General features: G+C 45.8%; 4 pseudogenes; 1 reads left to right on the top strand and 3 right to left on the bottom strand.

Moving 5' to 3' along the window:
• Positions 1-2,014: 2,014 nt before the first annotated feature.
• Positions 2,015-2,134, bottom strand: LOC143928996 (5S ribosomal RNA; annotated as a pseudogene).
• A 99-nt stretch (positions 2,135-2,233) lies between these two features.
• On the bottom strand, positions 2,234-2,352 carry LOC143928818 (5S ribosomal RNA; annotated as a pseudogene).
• Positions 2,353-2,775: 423 nt separating this feature from the next.
• LOC143928874 (5S ribosomal RNA) lies at positions 2,776-2,894 on the bottom strand (annotated as a pseudogene).
• A 7,722-nt stretch (positions 2,895-10,616) lies between these two features.
• Positions 10,617-10,735, top strand: LOC143928737 (5S ribosomal RNA; annotated as a pseudogene).
• The last annotated feature ends 184 nt before the right edge of the window (positions 10,736-10,919 follow it).

Raw genomic sequence — 10,919 nt, 5'->3', positions numbered from 1 at the left:
TTGTCACTAAGATCCGCAGTTTGCTTCACGGGTGGCATTCTGGCCTCCACTCCTGGTTCAGGAGATGCAATCTCATTAAAATGAACATACTCCCTAAATTTACCTATCTTTTCCAAGCTCTCCCGATCCAGATTCCAGTCCCGTTTTTTAAGCAAGCTCAATCCCTGCTCACTCAATTTAACTGGGCCCACAAAAATCCCAGACTTAAGTGGTCACAGCTGACATTGTCTAAACAACAGGGATCTCCCTGACTTGCGATCCTACTACCTGGCCTCCCATCTGGGGTGTGTATTGGACTGGAATGGAAACAAACTTTCTAAGCTCTGGGTGCAACTAGGACAATCTCACTCCCGAATTCCGCTAAGAAGCGCCAAGAAGCGCCATGTGGTGCTATAAGGATTTACCCACAGAATTGACGTCACATCCCACTATAGGGGCTTCATTGAAAGTCAGTCACCTGATCGCTACCCAAAACACACTCACGTCTTTGACTTCCCCCCTATTCCCTATACGTGGCCATCCGAACTTTGAACCGGGGACCCACTTAGAAATTCCAACCTAGACCATGCGTCTAAATTCGTCATTGATGGAAAATGGCCTTCTTTCTCAACCCTAACAGATCCGACAGGGCTTTTCCAACTGCCTTTTTGGAGAGCGGCGCAACAACATCATTTTTTCCATTCCATCCCCAATACTCAAACTTTCGCCCACCCTCAGACAGAGTTTGAGACTCTATGCAGGAGCGAAGGCCCTTAGGTCCACATTCTCTCTCAAACAGATCACCCACACTTAACCTGTCTGTCCAACTGGGAAAAGGACCTTAATTGCTCATTTTCCCCAGCACAGAGACAACGCATTATCACTTTGGCTCTCAAAACCTCGCTGTGCACGAAGATACAGGAGACAAATTTTAAACTTCTCACCAGGTGGTATTTGACACCATCAAAGCTGCATAAATAATTCCCCTCTTCCTCGAACATATGCTGCAGGTGTGGAGAAGAAGAGGGCACGTTGCTCCACATTTTTTGGTCCTGCCCCAGCTTGGTGGACTTCTGGACAGAGATCTGATGCATAACACAAAAATTCACAGACTTCTCCATCCCGGAAGAGGCTGCATTCTTTCTCTTGCACCATTCACAGACTCCCATTAAGAAGTACAAAAAATCAATTTTACGACAAATGTGATAAATGCGGCAAAATCCTGCATCTCTCTCTATTGGAAAATATGTCCCCCCCCTTTCATTACTCACGGCTTAGGAAAATAGAGGACATTAAAAAAAATGGAGGACTTGATCCTCACATCACAAGGTAACCAAGAATTTTTTAAACAAACCTGGGACATCTGGAATACCTTTATATTCTCGCTGGAAGGATGTCGCCTGCTATCGCCTTAGTGCTCTGAGCTTTCCTTGACTGGCCCCTTGGACAGTGGCTGCCATCGTGTCTCGTCTCCTCTTCTCCTTTCCTGATCTTTCAACCCTTCTCTTTTCTGCCTTCCTCCCCTATCTCTCACCCCCTCCACCCCCTCTCTCTTTTGGAAAAAGTGGAAAATTGGGAATGACGGCCCCACCCCCCCCTCTGGATGGATTATGCCGGAGGGACCTGGGGTTTGTGTGACCCTGGATCTTGGTACAGTACTTTATCCGTGCCTTGAATCATTATGATTGATGGAAGGCAGACTCACATTTGCGAATATACCTGTATCAAGTATTGTTCAGCTGCTTTTTGCTCTGTATTTCTCTGTTGCATTATGTACTCGGGGGACCGTCTTCCCCTGTTTGGAGAAAAAAAAAAAAGAAGCCTGCGACACCTGGTATTCCCAGGCGGTCTCCCATCCAGGCATTAACCAGGCCCGACCCTGCTTAGCCTACAAGATCAGATGAGAAGGAACAGATTCAGGGTGATGTGGCTGTAGCCAGTATCTTCAGGCACTCTCAACTCTCTTGACAAATGCCAAGATGGTCACCTTGGGAACAAGCGGAAAAAATAGGTCAACGGCAACAACATAACAAGAAGCCTACGGCACCTGGAAATCCCAGGCGGTCTCCCATCCAGGGATTAAACTGGTCCCAACCCTGCTTAGCTTCTGAGATCAGATGAGATTGGGCTCTTTCAGGGTGATGTGGCCGTAGGAGATTTCTTCAGGCACTCTCAACCCTCTTGACTAACGCCAAGATGGTCACTTTGGGAAACAAACAAAAAAAAACAAGTTAACGCCAACAACATAAGAAGAAGTCTACAGCACCTAGTATTCCCAGGTGGTCTCCCATCCAGGTATTAACAAGGCCCGACCCTGTTTAGTCTCTGAGATCAGACGAGATCTGGTGCTTTCAGGGTTATGTGGCCATAGGCAAGCTCTTCAGGCACTCTCAACCCTCTTGACAAACACCAAGATGGTCACCTTGGTAAACAAACAAAACAAAAACAAGTCAACGCCAACAATATAAAAAGAAGCCTACAGCACCTAGTATTCCCAGGTGGTCTCCAATCCAGGTACTAGCAAGGCCCAACCTTGCGAAAAAAGACAGGTCAATGTCAACAACATAAAAAGAAGAATACGGCACCTGGTATTCCAACGCCATCTCCCATACAGGTACTAACTAGGCCCAACCCTTCTTAGCCTCAGAGATGAGAAGAGATAGGGCTCTTTCAGGGTCATGCTGCTGTAAGCGATCTCTTTGGGCACTTTAAACCCTCTTGACAAATGCCAAGATGGTCACCTTGGGAAACAAGCGAAAAAAAAAAAAACGAATCAACGCCAACAACATAAAAAGAAGCTTACAATAACTGGTATTCCCAGGTGGTCTCCCATCCAGGTACTAACCAGGCCTGACTCTTCTTAGCCTCCAAGATCAGACAAGATTGGGTGCTTTCAGAGTGATGTGGCCATAGGCAATCTCTTCAGGCACTCTCAACCCTCTAGACAAACACCAAGATGGTGACCTTGGGAAACAAGCTAAAAAAAAACAGGTCAACGCCAACAACATAAAAAGAAGCCTACGACACCTGGTATTCCCAGGCGGTCTCCCATCCACGTACTAACAAGGCCAGACTCTTCTTAGCCTCCAACATCAAACGAGATCAGGTGCTTTCAGGGTGATGTGCCCGTAGGCAATCCCTTCAGGCACTTTCAACCCTCTTGACAAACGCCAAGATGGTCACCTTGGGAAACAAGCAAAAGAAAACTAAGTCAATGCCAACAACTTAAATAAAAAGCATATGGCATTGAGAAATCCCAGGCGGTCTCCCATCCAGGTACTAACCAGGTCCCAACCCTGCTTAGCCTCTGAGATCAAATGAGATTGGGCTCTTTCAGGGTGATGTGGCCATAGTAGATTTTTTCAGGCACGCTCAACCCTCTTGACAAACGCCAAGATGGTCACCTTGGGAAGCAAACAAAAAATCAAGTCAACGCCAACAACAAAAAAAGAAGCCTACAGCACCTAGTATTCCCAGGTGGTCTCCCATCCAGGTATTAACAAGGCACGACCCTTTCTAGCCTCTGAGATCAGAGGAGATTGGGTGCTTTCAGGGTGATGTGCCCATGGGCAATCTCTTTGGGCACTCTCATCCCTCTTGAAAAATGCCAAGATAGTCACCCTGGGTAACAAGCGGAAAAAAACAGGTCAACGCCAACAACATGAAAAGAAGAATACGGCACCTGGTATTCCAAGGCCATCTCCCATTCAAGTACTAACTAGGCCCAACCCTTCTTAGCCTCCGAGATCAGAAGAGATAGGGTGCTTTCAGGGTGATGCTGCTGTAAGCGATCTCTTTAAGCACTCTCTACCCTCTTGACAAATGCCAAGATGATCACTTTGGGAAACAAGCGAAAAAAAACAGGTCAACACCAACAACATAAAAAGAAGCCTACGACATCTGGAAAACCCAGGTGGTCTCCCATCCACGTACAAACCAGGCCCAACCCTGCTTAGCCTCTGAGACCAGACGAGATTGGGCGCTTTCAGGGTGTTGTGCCCGTAGGCAATTTCTTTGTGCACTCTCAACCCTCTTGACAAATGCCAAGATGGTCACCTTGGGAAAAAAGGGAAAAAAAACAGGTCAACGCCGACAACATAATGAGAAGCCTACAGCACCTGGTATACCCAGGCTTTCTCCCATCCAGGTACTAACCAGGCCCATTGCTGTTTAGCCCCCGAGATCAGATGAGATTGGGCTCTCTCAGGGTGATTTGGCCGTAGGCATTCTCTTTGGGCACTCTGAAGCCTCTTGACAGCAAATATCAGCAACGTGTCTCAAAGAGACAAATTGCATTAGAGATGTGAGATAGACATGAAATGTCAATACCCATTGGTTACTTATATGTAACCATTAATACAGTTAATGCGGCTACATACAGCAAAGTGTGAGCTAAGCAGCTAAAGGGTATACATTATATAAGAGTAAATTGACGTAGCTTGTAAATTCCAACGTGTAAATCGTTCCATTAATTTTGTTACGCACGAAGACTGCTTACACTGACTGTTTTCCGTTTCCACTGGTTATCGGCATAATGTATCAGTAACCCTGAACATTAATAGTGATAGACAGTTTACATTAGGATGTATGCTTGATGTGAATGTAAAATAGTTGCATTATGTGTTATTAATGTAATCAAACTTTATTGCTATCCTTTGGTACTGCAACCACTTCTCAATCAAGTAAACCGTCCCACTGCTTTTCTCACATTTTGCTGCTGTTAAAAAATGGGTTGCCAGTGTTATGTGTTACAAATGGTTATCAGTGTGACAGTTAATGTGGAGAAGACGTAATACACAAAATAGAGTCAGAAAGAGAATCCTATTGCATAGAGGTAGAGAGATGGTTGCATTACTCTTAATGTGCAGTGTGTAAAAGGTTTTAAAAAGATGGTTTTGTGTGAAGTTTGCTTTAACGTAAAATTACCTGTACATTATAACTATGGTTACGTTTACAATGATTTAGAGATAGTAATCTCTATAATATAATAATAAGTATATTGAGGCAGTATATATAGGTCGAGATAAAGTGAATACACAAAAGGGTTCAAGGGATAGTTGCAAAGTAATATCCTCATTAAGGCAGAATGTCGGAATAGCAATGAGATTAGATGGTTGCAACATAACACGAAATATGAGTACGGCTAAAATACAGAAAAACAGTACATAATTTAAGAGTACCGTAGAATATAGTATAAATTATTTAAGATTAAATTGACTTAGCTTGAAAAAATCTTAGTTTAAATCGTTGAGTAAATCGTTGAGTAAATCGTAAATTTATCAGCTAAGTTAACTCTGAGATTATGATTAATTTGACAGTTCCATTACGCGGGCCTTTTCACTGGTTTAATCATAATGTAATATCAGTAATTGCTATCAGTAAATGTTAAAATTTTAAGACGGTTTAAATTAGGATGTGGAATTGATATGGATTTAAAAGCGGTACATTAATTTTCTGAAGCATATGGCAGAAAGACGGCTTACACTGCTTTTCTCACATTTTGCTGCGGTAAAAAGGAATGTTTTGTCACTGTGTTTTAACTGTGACTTATTTGCTTATGTCATGACAGCTTCATACGGGTTGAGCAATAAAACAGTTTTATTAAGATGTAAGACTAGTTTTATTCTCTACATATATGCTTTTCAGAGAGTTGTATAATATAGATGACCAATAGGACATTTAAATGGCTTAATATTGCAGGGAGGAAGTATCGCTGTTCAACGGTAAGAGATTGAAAGCTTAGCTTGATAGTCTAAATTTAAAGGATATGCCGGTACCACTGAGAAAGCTTGCATATATATTTATTGTGAGACTTTAAGCACAACAGTGATTGCACTTTGTACTAGTACCTCTGCTTTGTAGCTTAGGACTATGTCTCCTCGTAAGAGGGTCCCAGGGGGAGATAACAAGGACACTGGTAAGTCACCGCCTAGGTCTAGGGGTTCTAAAAATGCCTGTAGGTTACCATCCCCCCCCCTGCAAGACTGGAGTCAGCCTCACAGGATGAGTCAGTGCCCCTGTCAGGATTTGCAGCCTCTCCTAATATTTCAGCCCCGGTATACATCACTGAGGACTCCCTTAGGGCTACATTGGAGGGTTTTGAAGGGAGAATCATGAATTTTATTTCAGCTTCCCTGAAAGATAGCAGGAAAAGGGGTAGTTCCCCTACCTCTGCTGAGATTCCTCTTTCAGATGACACTTCTGACAATGAGGAGAGATCCCTATCTTGGGACAGGAATCTTGAGCAGTCGGATGAATCAGAGGAAGAGGAGAGAGTCCCCTCCTCCCAGGCGCTCAGAAAACAGGTGCAGTATTATACTGAATTGGTGCGTACCACATTCAGAATGCCTGCTGCTGAGATCGCTACGTCCTCTGTTTCTTCCCTGGGAGTCAGGAAAATCCCACAACCTGCCTTTTCCTTTCCAATTAATCCCTTAATGGATAAATTGTTGTATGAGGATTGGGGACATCCCGATAAACTGTTTGCTCCTCCTAAAAGGTTTTCTATGCTTTATCCTCTGGAGGAAAGTTTCACCAAGAAATGGGGGGTCCCATCTGTCGATGCGACTGTTTCTTGCATGAATAGAAACCTGACCTGTCCTTTGGATAATGCTCAGGTATTTAAAGATCCAACTGATAAGAAGCTGGAAACATTATTAAAAGCCTCCTTTTCCATGACTGGCACTGTAGTGCAACCTACAGTCGCAGCTGTGGGGTTGTGTCAGTTCCTCAAGGAACAGGTTAAGAAGATGCTTGGCCTCCTTCCCAGTGAGGAAGTGGAGAATTATGCAGAAATACCTCAAATTCTGTGTTTCATGATTGATGCGATTTTGGATTCTGTCCAACAAGCATCTCGTTTGTCTCTCCTGTTGGTACACATGCGAAGGGCCCTATGGCTAAAGAATTGGGCAGCTGAGCTATCATGCAAGAAGCATTTGATTGGGTTCCCGTTTAAAGGGGAACGTTTGTTTGGAGAAGAATTAGACAAATTCGTCCAAAAAATTTCAGGGGGTAGATCTACTCTCCTTCCAGTCAAAAGGAGCAAACGTCCATCATTTAGGCGTTCTCTCTCTCCCGGAGCATCAAGCTCTAAGCAGTGGCGACGGCCTTCTCAACCCCCCTCTACAGGAAAGGCTCAAGGCCGGGCCCAGTGGCAGAAGAAATCCTGGGGGCGAAAGCCTGCCAAGCAGAGCCCGAAAGCTTCCTTGTGAAGGGGCGCCCCCACTCGGCCAAGTGGGGGAAGGCTCCTGCAGTTTGCAGAAGCCTGGCGGGAAGAGATCCGGGACGAGTGGGTGGTCTCTTTGGTATCCCTGGGCTACAAGCTGGAGTTTCAGGAGAATCCACCTTCTCGCTTTCTAAGGTCAAGGATCCCCAGGGACCCAGTAAAGCAAAGACCGCTATTTCTGGCCTTAGATCACTTACTATCCCAGGGGGTGATAGTAGAAGTGGACCCAAAAGAACAGGGTTCAGGGTTTTACTCGAATCTCTTCACCGTTCCAAAGCCAAATAGAAGTGTCAGACCTATCCTGGATCTGAAGGATCTGACCCGTTTTTTACGCATCCGGTCCTTCTGAATACAGTCAATTCGCACTGTGGTCTCCTCCCTGCAAGGGGGAGAGTTTATGGCATCAATAGACATCAAGGATGCATATCTCCATGTGCCAATTTTTCCCGCACACCAAAAGTATCTAAGGTTCACGGTAGAGCGGCGCCATTTTCAATTTGTGGCCTTGCCGTTCGGGCTAGCTACGGCCCCTCGAGTCTTCACAAAGATTCTGGACCCTCTCTTGGCAAACCTAAGAGCTCAGGGTATAGCCGTCATGGCTTATCTAGACGATTTGCTTCTCATAGAGAAAACAGTAGCGCTCCTGAACCACAGTGTTACCAGAACGCTAGAACAGCTGGAACGCCTAGGTTGGATTATAAACCTAGAAAAGTCGTCCCTACAGCCTGCTACCAGGTTGGAATACCTGGGTATGGTTATCGACACTGCTCAGGGCAAGGTGTTTCTACCAAGGCCAAAAGTCTTGGCCATTGGGGATCTGGTGCGCCTAATTCTGGGCAGAAGATCTTCCCCCATTCGGTTGTGCATGAGACTGTTAGGGAAAATGGTTGCCTCCTTCGAGGCCGTTCCATTCGCCTAGTTCCACTCAAGGCCTCTGCAAAGATGCATCCTTGCGGCTTGGAACAGGAAGCCCCAGTCCTTGGATCTTCCTATGCGTCTATCCCCAGGGACACGCAAGAGTCTCGTCTAACGAGTCTAAGAGTCTCGTTACAAACCGAGAATTTGCTGAAAGGCAAAACTTTTCTTCCTCTTCCATGGAAGATTATTATGACAAATGGCAGCCTGACAGGCTGGGGAGCAGTGTTGGAGGAGACGTGCTCGCAGTGGAAATGGTCTGTGATCGAGAAGCTATTGCCCATAAATGTCTTGGAGATCCAGGCAGTTTATATGGCTCTCATAAACTGTTCTTTCAGACTACGGGGTCTCCCTGTTCGAGTTCAGTCCGACAATGCCACAGCAGTGGCCTATATCAATCACCAGGGTGGTACCAGGAGTCTGGTTGCGCAAAAAGAGGTGAATCGCATACTTGTCTGGGCAGAAAGGCATGTTCCATGCCTTTCTACAGTCTTCATTCCAGGAGTGGAAAATTGGCAGGCAGATTTTCTGCGCCGCCAGCAGTTGTGCCTAGGAGAATGAGCTCTGCACCCCGACGTGTTTTGGAACATATGTCGCAGGTGGGGTACTCCAGACGTAGATCTGTTTGCGTCCAGGTTCAACAGAAAACTGGACAAATTCGTGTCAAGGACAAGAGATACACTCGCTCAGGGGTCGAATGCTCTGACAGTTCCCTGGGATCAGTAAAATTTGATTTATGCCTCCCCCCGTGCCCGCTTCTGCCGCGGTTCCTGGGAAGAGTCTAGTGGGAAACAAAGTCGCTTCTTTTGGTAGCCCCGGCTTGGCCCAGGCGACCGTGGTACGCAGAGATCATGAAGTTGGCAGTAGGCAGGCTGTGGATCCTCCCTCTCCGGCCAGATCTGCTCTCACAGGGTCCAATTTACCATGCTGCTTTACACAGTCTGAATTTGACGGTTTGGCTGCTGAGACCCACATTCTGAGAGACCGTGGGCTTTCGGGGCCAGTCCTTTCTACTCTGGTCAATGCCAGAAAGCCGGCCTCCAGGCTTATTTACTACAAAATCTGGAGGGCATATGTTTCCTGTTGTGAACTCAGGGAATGTCATCCTAGAAAGTATGTCATTAGCAGGATCTTGGCCTTCCTCCAGTCAGGCCTAGAAATGAATTTGGCCGTAAGCACTATCAAGGTGCATATTTCGTCCTTGTCAGTGTTTTTTCAGAAACCACTTGCATCACATTCCCTGGTGCGGGCTTTCATCCAGGGGGCTATGAGGATAAGGCTGCCAGTCAAACCTCCGGTATGCCCATGGGATCTGAATTTGGTTCTCTCAGCTTTGCAGGGGCAACCTTTTGAACCTTTGCATCAGGCTTCGTTAGTTCTTTTGACTAAAAAATTGGTTTTCTTGGTAGCCATATCCACGGCTAGAAGAGTGTCAGAACTAGCAGCTCTCTCCAGTAAAGAACCGTATCTAATTATTCATAAGGACCTGGTGGTAATGCGTCCCAACAGGTCCTTTCTGCCTAAGGTGGTTTCAGGATTCCATTTGAATCAAGATTTAAGCCTACCATCCTTTTTTCCGGACCCACAGTCCGCAGAAGAAGAATCTTTGCACACTTTGGATGTGGTAAGGGCAATCAGTATCTATCTTCAGGCAACTGCTCAGATAAGGAAAACTGGTTGCTTATTTATTTTGCCGGAAGGCCCTAGGAAGGGCCAGGCGGCATCAAAATCCACTCTCTCAAGGTGGATTAGACAGATTATTTCTCAGGCCTATAGTGTTAAAGGGAAGATCCCTCGTTTTCAAATGAGAGCGCACTCAACTAGGGCTGTAAGTGCTTCTTGGGCAGTGCATCACCAGGCCTCCCTGGCTCAGATCTGTAAGGCTGCAACTTGGTCATCAGTCCACACATTCACCAGATTCTATCAGGTGGATGTCAGAGGGCAAGAGGATATCGCCTTTGGGCGCAGTGTACTGCAGGCTGCAGTTTAGGTCCTTGGCGGTCTATATATTATGATCTGTGTCTCCCTGCCCTCAATCTGAGCATTGCTTTGGGTCATCCCACTATGTAATGAAGCTCCTGTGTCCTGTGATGTATGATCAAGAAAATAGGATTTTTATATACAGCTTACCTGTAAAATCCTTTTCTTGAGAGTACATCACGGGACACAGGGCACCCACCCCTCTTGGGTTTTACATGGTTTCCTATTGCTTTGCTACAAAACTGAGGTGCCCCCCATATGGGAGGGGTTATATAGGGGAGGAATTCTCCTTAATTGGGGGTTAACCAGTGTCCAATCACCAGAGGTGCCTATATAACCCACTATGTAATGAAGCTCCTGTGTCCCGTGATGTACTCTCAAGAAAAGGATTTTACAGGTAAGTTGTATATAAAAATCCTATTTTTTATGTTGTTGGCGTTGACCTGTTTTTTTTTGCTTGTTTCCCAAGATGACCATCTTGGCGTTTGTCAAGAGGGTGAGAGTGCCCAAAGAAAGTGCCTACGGCCAAATCACCCTGAAAGTGCCCGATCTTGTCTGATCTCGGAGGCTAAGCATTGTCGGGCCTGATTAGTAACTGGAAGGGAGACCGACTGGGAATACCAGGTGCCGTAGGCTTCTTTTTATGTTGCTGGCGTTGACATTTTTTTTTTTTCCGCTTGTTTCCCAAGGTGACCATCTTGGCATTTGTCAAGAGGGCTGAGAGAGCCCAAAGAAATCTCCTACGGCCACATCACCCTGAAAGCGCCCGATCTTATCTGATCTCAGAGGCTAAGCAGGGTCCAGCCTGGATAGTACCTAA

Source organism: Lithobates pipiens, unplaced genomic scaffold, assembly GCF_037356315.1.
Source record: "Lithobates pipiens isolate NorthernLeopardFrog02 unplaced genomic scaffold, aLitPip1_a1.2 Scaffold_23, whole genome shotgun sequence".
Lineage (NCBI taxonomy): Eukaryota > Metazoa > Chordata > Amphibia > Anura > Ranidae > Lithobates > Lithobates pipiens.
This window is presented reverse-complemented; position numbering and strand designations above follow the sequence as displayed.